The sequence below is a fragment of the Vulpes vulpes genome, chromosome 8 (assembly GCF_048418805.1).
Source record: "Vulpes vulpes isolate BD-2025 chromosome 8, VulVul3, whole genome shotgun sequence".
In the NCBI taxonomy this organism is placed as follows: Eukaryota; Metazoa; Chordata; class Mammalia; order Carnivora; family Canidae; genus Vulpes; species Vulpes vulpes.
Genome location: NC_132787.1, coordinates 10,689,794 through 10,701,869, shown reverse-complemented (window position 1 = coordinate 10,701,869; position 12,076 = coordinate 10,689,794).

Here is a 12,076-nt window from a genome sequence, read left to right as displayed (position 1 = left end):
TTTTTTTTTTCAGATGAATGGAATTTTTTTTTTTAATTTTATTTATTTATTTATGAGAGACACACAGAGAGAGAGGCAGAGACACAGGAGGAGGGAGAAGCAGGCTCCATGCAGGGAGCCCAACGTGGGACTGATCCCAGATCTCCAGGATCACGCCCTGGGCTAAAGGTGGCGCTAAACCGCTGAGCCACCCAGGCATCCCTGAATGGAATATTTTACTTTATTTAAAACAAATTTTTCAATGCTTGCTAGGTTTCAGGAATTGGGATTTTGCTGGGATCACAAACATGAATATGATAAACATACCATCAACAACTTGAACTCATTCCAGTGAAGGTAAGAAACTGAGAATAGATAAACGGACAAATATTTATGAATTGTAACACCAAAGAGGAAATGTTTTTTGTTTGTTTGTTTGTTTGTTTGTTTGTTTTAAGCATCTCATATAGAAAATGTATGTTTAGGGTGAGAGGTCAGTGAACCATTGACAGTAGAAGAGTCAGGTATATGTGGGTGGGGTGGGGATGAGGGGCTTTTAGGTAGTGGAACAGCATGAGATAAAGCTCTGAGGTGGGGAAGGGTTTATTTGAATAACTGGGAGTAGGGGAGGGAGTAGAGTGAGCCTCAGATAATGAGCAGAGGGTAAATGGCATGAGATGAGATTGAAGCAATAGATAGCATCAGATTGAGGGACCAGATAACGTTGGACTTGTCAGCTGGGATTAGTAATGTGCACTTTGTTCTGAGTGTAATGTGAAGCCTTTGCATGATTAACCAACGTAGTCATGTTGTCTGACTTCCACATTAATTTCATACAATGGGTTAGGGGTAGGGGAGCATGGATGGCAAAGGAAACTATGTTGGGGGCAGTTGTACCTGTCCAGGTCAGAAATAGTGGCATCATGGAGTGAACTGGTAACAGGAAATGGGAAATAGTGTTCAAAACACAATGTACCTTTCAGGCAGAAACAAGTACAAGGTGCATAAGGTGCTGTTTGGATGTAGGGAGTGGAAGAAAAGAGAAATCAAGAATGATTTAAATATCTGACTTGAACCACCACATCACTGGTGGTGATGTTTACTGAGATGTGGGAGATGAGGGGTGGGTAGCAATGGTGGTGTTAAGTGGTTGCATACAGTGAATCTGGGGGTCAGAGGAGGGGCCTGGCAGAAGAGGCTGGTTGACTCCTTTGGTGGTGGGGGAGGGCCCTGTGATGAAGGCCTCCTGACAATGTGTGTGTCTTCATTTTCATTAGGACTTTAAGCCTGAGGAAATGCATAGAATTATTTAGGGAGGGAGATTAGAGAAAGAGAAAAGTCATCTTGAGATCAAATTTGGGAACCCCAACACTTAAAGTGTGCAGGGAGTTGGAGAAGCTGACATTGGAGATTTGACTAGCGAAAGTCTGGCTGTATCTATAATGTTTTATCTCTAAAAAGTCCTGAAAAAACATTACAAATGAGTTGATAAGTCTAGATGACAGGTACATAGATGCCTACTCTGTATGTTCTGTAGTCTAAAAAATGTTTGAAATACTACTTAATTTCAAACATTTAAAATTAAATTATGGGGGATCTCTGGGTGGCGCAGTGGTTTGGCGCCTGCCTTTGGCCCAGGGCGCGATCCTGGAGACCCGGGATCGAATCCCACGTCGGGCTCCCAGGGCATGGAGCCTGCTTCTCCCTCTGCCTGTGTCTCTGCCTCTCTCTCTCTCTCTCTGTGACTATCATAAATAAATAAAAATTTTAAAAAAATTATAAAAAAAATTATAAAATTAAATTATGAAATGCTTTGCAAAAGTCATTCATAAAATGGTAGCATTAGGTAATACAAGTCTCACAAACTCTTTTCTTTATTCGTTAATGACTCTAGTAAACCACCACTGTAAATGTTGGAATTGACTAGAGCGCTGAGTTTCTTGCAATGTTAAATGATGTAGAAAATAAAGCATAGGATATAGGGTCACCTCCTAGGGAAGTTTTTGAGTCTCTGAAATGCAACTGTCTTCAATTTACATTCTCCATCTGCTGTGAGCCCTAGGTTCCAAAGCAGGCAGTGATGGTAAAGCTATCTAACCTGTCACATCATTTTCTGAAGAAGAAATTGACTCTCAGAGATGCTGATGGGCTTGCTCAGTCTCGCCCAAGACTTCACCTGGTTTCATGTAAAGACCCATTTAGGTGACATGCATCTGGGGATGGCTTTATGCTAGATTAGAAATGCATATGTTAGACTACAGGTTTAACTTACATGAAAAGCCCAATTAGGTTGTTTTATAACATGGGCTTTGATTTTAACACATCTTTGTGCTTTTTGTTATTACTGGTAGGTTGTGAGAAACTTTGCTACAAAATAAAAAGCTGCGAAATGCGTTTTGTCTTAAGCAAACTGATTAAATAACAGAGTATATATAAAAAACAAAGGTGATTAAACACATTACAAAGGAATTTTTACTTTTTTTTGGAATTTTTACTTTTATACAAGTACTCCTTATACTATTTTAAACAGAAGATCTTCTAATATAGAAATGGCAAACAGATTGAATTAGGTATATCATCTCTAACTGACTGGTAGTGACTACCTGGAGCAAGTATTGAGCTAAGACTATGCCTGGGGCAGCCCCAGTGGTGCAGCGGTTTAGCGCCGCCTGCAGCCCAGGGTGTGATCCTGGAGACCTGGGATCGAGTCCCACATCAGGCTCCTTGCATGGAGCCTGCTTCTGCCTGTGTCTCTGCCTCTCTCTCTCTCTCTCTGTTTCTCATGAATAAATAAATAAATAAATCTTTAAAAAAAAAAAAAAAAGACTATGCCTGGACTCACTGGGGATATTAGAGGTCTCCAGAACCGATAGGATATTGTGTAGAATCCATACACAGAAATTCGTTTTAAGGAATTAACTCATGTGATTGTAGGGGCTAAGTGAGGAATCTGTACAGCAGACCGACAGATTGGAGATTCAGGTAAGAGTTGATGTTGCAGTCTTAAGAGGCAGAATTACTTCTTCTGGAAACCTCAGTCTTTGCTCTTAGGGTCTTCAACTTATTGGATGGCCCACCCATATTATGGAGGCTGATCTGCTTCCCTCAAAATCTATTTTTTGTAAATGTTAATCACACCTAAATACCATCTTCACAACAAAATATTGACCATTGTTTGACCAAACACCTGGGTATCATAGCTTAGATTTAAAAAATGGCCATCGCACTAAGGAAAGGTACAGTGACCATGAACCCCTACAGTATGTCAAGGAGGGATGTGAGGCATCATTCCAGTCATGTGTTTGCCATCCTTACCCTGGTTGTATTTAGGTGTTCCTTTAGTGTAAGAAAATCCATTTTATTGACAAAACTTCAAGAATATTATTGCATGAAATGAAATAAGTCCTAAAGATTTTTAAATTTGAAAAGCAGGAAGAAAAAGACTTTCAGGCTCATGAAGAGAGTTTTCAATAAATGTACATTTTACTTTATTGTTGCATTATTCCTAAAGATGTTTTAAATCCTTCCCATCCCATTCTATCCCACTGTATAATCCAGAGTTTCAGCCCACATTCGTTATGGGTCTCTCATTCATCCATTTGTGCTGTAAAGAGGTTTCCAATAGTAATATTTTAGAGAAATTACTGTCTGGAATTTTCAGAAACTAACCACTACTTATAGTCCCAAGATTAAAATGCAAACTGTCAAAAAACATTTAATAATCATTTGATGGATTCAGTCTACTATGTTGGTTTTAATCTTTAAAGTGATATGACACATCACAAACTCCTGGTAACTTCATCAGTGTCTCATCTAATCTAATGTGATGCGCTATAGCCCAAACAATTGTTCTATTGTATCCAATAATCCCTATATTTTCGGAAAATGATGGGGGAAAGTCTCATTTGAGGAGTAGTGTCGCCTATACATTTTTGTTAGAGAAGACTCAAAATAGAATTTAAAATGGTAACCTTTGTTATCAAAACACCTTAATATAAGAGCATTCAAAAAATCTCAGGAAAAATAAACCCTTAAAAGTAAAACAATAGTTACTGAAGGAATGATACTTGGATAATATTTGAGTAAAAGCAAATCCAATAAGTATTTTCATTAGAGTGTTCCTTTTGTTCCCCCTTGAAAATGTTTTACATTATTGAATATCACATGTCTCCCTGAATTTCTGTTTTTAGGCACGTTTCCTGCTAGGAACATATGGAAAGGGTAAATGTCTGGAGTAAAATTTAAATGATATTATAAACTATGAGAGAGGATCTTGAAGGATTAATGCAGTTGAAAGAACTAAAACTATGTCTGCAGTTAGATTTAGACGACCATTTTGCTTATCCTATATATTTTTTTTTATGGAAAAGAAAATGTAAAAAGCAGAACTTATAAAATCCCATTACTTTGTGTTTACATTTTGATGTTGATATCAATTTATCTTCCTGCAGATGCATAGTATTATTGTTTTAAATGCAGAAATTTCATGTGTATAAAACTGTAGAAACTCTAGTGGTGGACATTTATAGGTACAAATAGGATTTCCATGAAGAACTTTCACTCAGAACTTCAGTGCTGTTTTGTGACATCCTCTACTCCTGGGGCTTATATCTCCTGAACAAACTGAAGCATGTGATTCTTAGATGTTAGAGGTGAATGTAGGAGTCACGGCCCAAAGTCAGGGTAGATGTGGGCAATTACCTCAGTAAATCAGGCGTAAAATGTGCTGTTAGTATTTGGCTCATTTAGTCTTCAATGCTCTACTTTGCTGTGGTTGTAAAGACATGGCCTTTCTTTCCCTTCATGATTTAAAATTTAGACTGCCAGGGGCACCTGAGTGGCTCATTGGTTGAGTGTCTGCCTTTGGCTCAGGTTGTGATCCCAGGGTCCTGGGATCAAGTCCCGCATTGGGCTCCCCGCAGGGAGCCTGCTTCTCCCTCTGCCAGTGTCTCTGCCTCTCTCTGTGTGTCTCTCATGAATAAATAAATAAAATCTTTTTAAAAATAAAATAAAATAAAATAAAATTTAGACTTCCAGGGAACCAAAGGCACTAATCCATTGCCTTCTTGTGACTACTCTTGCTTCAGAGTCCTTGCTGAGGCACAAGGAATCGATCAGTGCAGGACTCAGAGGCCAGGGCACATTGCACACTAGAGTGTGGCTGCCCAACTTGGGGGGATGCTGATATAACCGTATATTTCGTCCCATGCCAGACTGTAGGATGCACATGCTTTTAGCAGACCTCCCCACAAACCGTGGAAGATAGGCTCATTAATCCTATTTTACAAATAAGACAGCTAATTTGAGTTACTTGCCAAAGACTTTAGGAATTTAGACCTAGGATTGGAATTCGGCCATGCTGTTGTACTTTTGTTATCATTTTCATTACTGAACACAGTGTTATACATTTTGGACTTACTCAACTTGCTAGTGACTTGCTCCATAAAAAGATATGACAAATTATATTGATCAGTGCTGGTAGACATTTAATATTTCACTGGCTCTCAAAACAGGTCATCAAAGCATTTGATTTCTTATCTTAGTATCAGCTCACAACACTGAGATAAATAGGGTACGCTTGACAGTGGAGATGAGGGTCCTTTAAGTAAGAACCTGGAATGCTCTGAATTGATTTGGTTGTAACCGCAGACCTGAAATGGGTAGTCATTCAAAATTCAGGGCATATGGTCTGTAGTGCTTTTGCATACTCCTGGGTATTTATCAATTAGGATTCAGCAGCATTTTGCCTGTTCTCATTATGTAATTACGTTAAAAATATTCCTTATCACAGGAAAGAAAAACCTAATTACTAAATCTTGATTAAACCTTGTGCTAGAGGCTAACCTCTTGACCAGTGACATATGACCATAACAAAAGAAAGGCAAACCAGAAAATTCATTGAGCGTTGGTCGTTCATTCAACGACCATGAACACCCAAGAACTGATGTGTTTGCTCTCTCTTTATTTTATTCTCTTTAGTAAAATTGATTATAAATAATTAGTGGCATCAAGACCACATGATATATTGACAACCACAACGTCTTTTCCTACATAGATGTCTTGATTTTGCTATAAATCCAAAGCACCTCAAAATATATTCTTAAAGAAAAGATTTGGTGGCCAACAAATATGTACCAGCACATTTTCTTCCTTCTGCTTCCTCTTTATGGGGAGAGAGCGTAAGATTGCATTGGTATACAATTAAAGCATAAGTTACATTTCCATTTTTATTGAATCATATGTAACAACGAACTAAAACTTCTTTAATACTTTTCTATCCAATCAAGCCAATATCACCAGACTAGATATCTCACAAAATTATTTAAAAGTTGATTAGACATTTTTACTGGTATGCCATGGTTCTATTTATAATGAAAACTTCAGGACTTAATGTGGTCGATATTTTTATTTTCCTTATTATTTTTAGAAGGATTGGAGGCTCAGAAAGATAAAGGGAATTTTTCAATTTTTTAACCTACTAGTATCAAAAACTATCCCTTTTCACCATTTATAATGAATATTTTTGGTAACCAGAAGTTTGCTAAACCATATAATTTCCTTAACAATTTCTGTTATATTTTCTGCATATTCAGATAAATTCAGAAAGGAGTTGATTACAAGAAACTGTGATCCCCATGCTTCTAAAATGTTTTATTTCTACATGAAAGTCTGCAGCTTCCTTTCCTGTGGCTGTACTGAAGTTGAAGGTTTTTCATAGTTTTAGCTTTTCTGAAGGTATGTAGGATTAGGACTCTCTTCCTGAAAGAGTCTTTTCTTCACCATCTTATGAAAATTAGCCTTTCCCCACGCTGCTCTGGCAATTGTTTTGTTTATTTTGATTTGTGGTTTATCCTACAAGATTGAAAGCTCTACAAGGGTAGAGATCATGTCTATCTGTCTTACCACTGTTTCCTCAGTGATTATGGTACAATGCCTGGCATACAGTGGGTGCTTAAGAAATACCTGGAGATTGAATGAATGCATAAGTGAGTGGTTATATACAGGGATCCCAGCATATTGAATGTAGAATTCTATAACCATTGGCAGATGTAAGCTGAGTGACAAATAACAAACAACAGAAATCCAGCAGGCAGATCTGCTATTATTATAGCCACTTTCATTTATTAAACTGGTATTATATGCTACACTCTGTGCTACATGTTTTATTTTTCACTATTTTTTCAGTCCACTCTACAGCACTAAGGAGATATGTGAATAGGAGAAAAGGCAGAGAGGAAAGAGAGGAGCGGAGATTAGGCATATGTAGGTAATTTAGGCATAAATTATGCAACTAGCATTTGTCAGATTTAGACTTTCATTTTTTGTGTTTCTTTGATGGTGGAGAAATAGTTTTCTTTATCTTTTTACTATTTTAAATTTGGGACCTAAGGGAAGGAAAGGCACAAACTCATTGTTCTATGAAATATTTTTCGACAGAGCTAATCTGGCGCCATTGCCCATGTCAGTAGTATTGGGCGATGATACCCTAGTTCACAGTTCAATTGGCAGAGGGAAGAGGCAGGTCAATGACATCCATGCATGTCTACCAGGTAGGCCATGCAAATTTCAATTTATGCCAATTAGCTAGCAGCCCTGTGTTGTGTATAGAATTAGTGAATATGATAAGAATCTGTGTTCAGAGAGGCCATGCAAGAGAGTGAAATGAATGTAACTTACAACCAAAAGCCATTCCAGAGTCATGTCAGAAAGAGCTTTGCCATTCTTTCCCCCTCTACTCCCCCCAACCCCCCACTCCAATGTATGAGGGCAGGAGAAAATTAAGAGGCACATTGCCTTGTGATGGGAGGTGACTACACATGGATGGGATTTAAATGCCAGATAGGACATCTCTATCATTTTGACCCTATAAGGAACCATAGAACCAGTTGGGCCTCAGGATGTAATCTGACACTCAAAGTACATTAATACTTTTTTTTCAATCAAATAATATAAAGACCAGAGACATGTATAGATTGTACTGTGTTTCTTCGCTAGTCACTTTTGTTTCAAATCAGAAGATTAAAAGTCATTATCTATATCCTGAATTAACTTACCTATAATTCTCTACACTTGTTAGTTTGAAAAAAGGTGGATAATAAGGTCAAGGATAAAAGGCACATAGTATCTCATCTTGCTGTCAAAATCTATTACTTAAGGGAGCCTGGGTTGTTCAGTGGTTGAGTGTCTGCCTTCGGCTCAGGTCATGATCCCGAGGTCCTGGGATCGAGTCCAGCATTGGGCTCCCCATGGGGAGTCTGCTTCACCCTCTGCCTATGTCTCTGCCTCTCTCTGTGTGTCTCTCATGAATAAATAAATAAAATCTTTAAAAAAAATTATTATTTAAATAATTAGAAACTTCTGAAACATTAAAGTAAAAGTAGTACTCAAGGGAATAAGAAGGATTTTTCTTTAAAGGAGGAAGAGAGATAGAAAAAGAAGGAAATTGGATTTTGTGTAATCATGATGTGTCAATGTATGATCAGCTTGTTTAATAAATGTAGTACTGTAGTGGGGTGTGGTGAAAGCAGGGGCTGTGAGTGTATGGGGCAGGGGGCATATGGATATACTTTCTGCTTGCTTTTACTGTAAACCTAAAACTGTTCTAAAAGATGTAGTATATTTAAAAATATAAATGGATAAGATTTAAAAGTCTTTGTATGCACCAAGGTTATTGCAAGGTTTCGGACTTAGGTATTTGTATCAATTACCATATCTATAGTGATGACCACATGCAGAGTGAGGAAGCCTGACCATTCAGCTCTTATCTGCTTCCTCTATGTGAACCCCTTATCACTTCTCTGAGCTAAACTCCTATTTCAATATATTACTTTGTTCTATATATGAAAATATACTTTTGAGAAATCTGATAGGATTATGCTTGAGAATTCTGAAAGAATTTCCCACAGTTAGAAAAAATTTCACTGTGAAGATCCAAAGGAATCCAAAACTAATCAAGTTGGGCTTTCATACACAGGGAACACTGATATAAGCTTTGGGAAGTTCAGTTCCTGAGTTCCTATAATTGGTGGGATATTCCCATCAATCATGGTGGTTCTGTCTCTATAACCTAGAGGAGACTTTCAAGGCCTGATTAACCTGGTTCAGTGGAAGTTAGAGATTAGGGCTACGTTTGTTGTGTTAACTTGTGAAGTTCTTGCTTTGCCTGAGGTTTCTCTGAAAAAAGAATGAGTTTGGTTAAGTTGAGAAAATCCATTGCCTCCTTTTCAACTGATTTTAATGCTTGTTTTCAATTATACGTCTTACAAATAGAACTGCTTTTTCTCTATAAATTCTTCATTCCAAATTGATTGTTACCACAAGAAACACTTATGTTCACTGGGCAGATTTTGGAATGAGGTTCATGAGATGATAAAATTATAAATTGGGAAGCATAATTTTTTATCCTTTTAAATTGGCTAGGTTTCTGGAGAAGGATATAGCAAATGGCTAGAAAACATTACAACTAAAACATGAGATTTGGAATACAGGCAGACATCATTTTTTTGCACTTGCTTTTTTGTGCTTTGCAAATATCATGTGTGTGTGCGCATGTTTTCTTGCTGTTGTTTTGGCAAATTGTGGCAACCTGCATCGAGCACATCTATCAGCCATTTTTCCAACAGCACTTGCTCACTTTGTGTCTCTATCATATTTTGGTAATTCTAGCAATATTTGAAACTTTTTCATTACTACATTTGTTACAGTGATCTGTGATCAGTGATTTTTGATATTACTATTGTAACTGTTTTGGGGGACCATAAATTGTGCCCATATATGATGGTAACCACCACCTTGATTAGTCAGCAGCTATCAACATCAAGGCAAGACCCTCTACCAGCAAAAAGATCATGACTTGTTGAAAGTTCAGATGATGGTTAGCATTTCTTATCAATGAATATTTTCAAATTAAGGTATGAACATTTTTTTTAAACAATGCACACTTAGTTGACTATGGTCACTATGGTATAGTGTTAATAAATAAATAAATAATAAATAAATAAACTTTTATAGGCACTGGGAATCCAAAAAAAATCATTCAGTACCTTTTTTGTGATGTTTGCTTTATTGTGGTGGTCTGGAACTGAACCCACAGGATCTCGCAGATATGCCTATATTAGGATGAGAAGGAACAAAGATGAATGCTACCCTATGGGAACTATATACTCAATTCTTTGGGAATTGTGATTTGCAGCTCTTTAAGTGAATCTAGAAATCTGGTTACTGGATAAATTATTAAATAATTTCATTCCTTGTGTATTAAAAACTCTTAACATTTACCAATGAATAGTTTTCAAATATATTACAATATCTTTCTCAATTATCTGTTCTAAAATAAATGTCTACTTTCCCTTTGAGTGTTTCAAAATCACACTTTAGTCTATTGTGTGTATATATATAAACATACACACACACACACACACACACATATATATGTAAGACATATTAAAGAACTTTGAGAATTGTTTCTTTCTCCCTTAGAAACATCAGTGTCATAATAAAAATCCAACTCTTTGTAAAAGGCACTGATTAATATAGCTTTTTCCCCTTAGCTACTGAATGATTTATCAACTATTTATTGGACTTCAGAAAGGAGTTCATAAAAATGGAAAATAATAATTAAAATCCCCTGAGGGTTATTAGTTACTAGTTGACTTTCTTGAACCCATTACCTTATATAATAAAAATTATCCCTATACTGTATGTCTCTCTGTAATCTGTTTGAATGCTTATACTTACACAGTTAATCTTTTCTAAGTAATAATCTCATGTTATGTTTTTATTCTGTTATTCTCAAAAATAGAGCAGAGAGCAGGAAACTTCTAATTCTGAATCTGTTATTACATAAAACCATTTGTAAACCTCTTTCAGTTGATGCTGTTTTTATTTATTACTAAGAAAGCATTTCCTCTAAAATCAGGAACAAGACAAAGATGCCTACTTTCACCACTCCCATTCAATATAGTACTAGAAGTCCTACCTAGACAAACTATGCAAGACAAAGAAATAAAAAGCATCCAAGCTGGAAAAGAAAAATTATTGCTATTTGCTGATGATATGATCTTATTTACAGAAAATCCCAAAGAGTCAATAAAAAAAAATGGTTGGGATTAATCAATGATTTCAGTAAAGTGGCAAGTTACAAAATCAACAGAGGAATCAGTTGCATTCCTTCTCACTAATGATGAGGCATTGGAAAAGAAATAAAACTATCCCATTCGTAATAGCACCAAAAATAATAAAAATACTTAGGGATATATTTAACCGAGGAAGTGAAAAATCTGTGCAATGAAAACTACAAGACTTTGCTGAGAGAAATCAAAGAAGACACAAACAAATGGAAGGACATCCATGTTTATAGATCAAAAAAATAAATATTTTTAAAATGGCCATAATACCAAAGCCATCAACAGAGTCAGTGTTATCTCCATCAAAATACCAAAGACATTATTCACAGGAAAAACAAACAAAAAACAAACAAAAAAAATCCTAAAATTTGTGTGGTACCACAGAAGACTGTAGATAGACAAAGCAGTCCCAAGGAAAAAAAATTTAAACAGGTAGATGTATCACACTTTCTGATTTCAAACTATACTCAAAACCATAGTAATAAAGATAATATGGTACTGAAACAAAAATAGACATATAGACCAATGGAAAAGAATAGAGAGCCCAGATTTAAATCCTGGCATATATGGTCAACTAATATTTAACAAGGGAGCCAAGAACAGCCAGGGTAGACAAATAGTTCTTCAACAAATAGTTCAAGAAAAATTTCAACAAATAATGCCACAGAACAATAAAATTGGATCCCTATCTCACACCACTCACAAAAATTAACTCCAAGTGGATTAAAGGCTTAAACACCTGATATCATATATTTTTTTTTAGTAAGAACAGAATGTAAAGAGGAAGCTCATTGATATTGTCTTGGCAGTGAATTTTTAGACATGAGGCCAAAAGCAGAACAAAAGCAAAAATCAACAAATGGGACTACATCAAACTCAAAAGCTTCTGTACAGGAAAAAAACAACAACAAACAATTAGCAAAATGAAAAAATAGCCTATAGAATGGGAGAAAACTTTTGCAAAGCATATA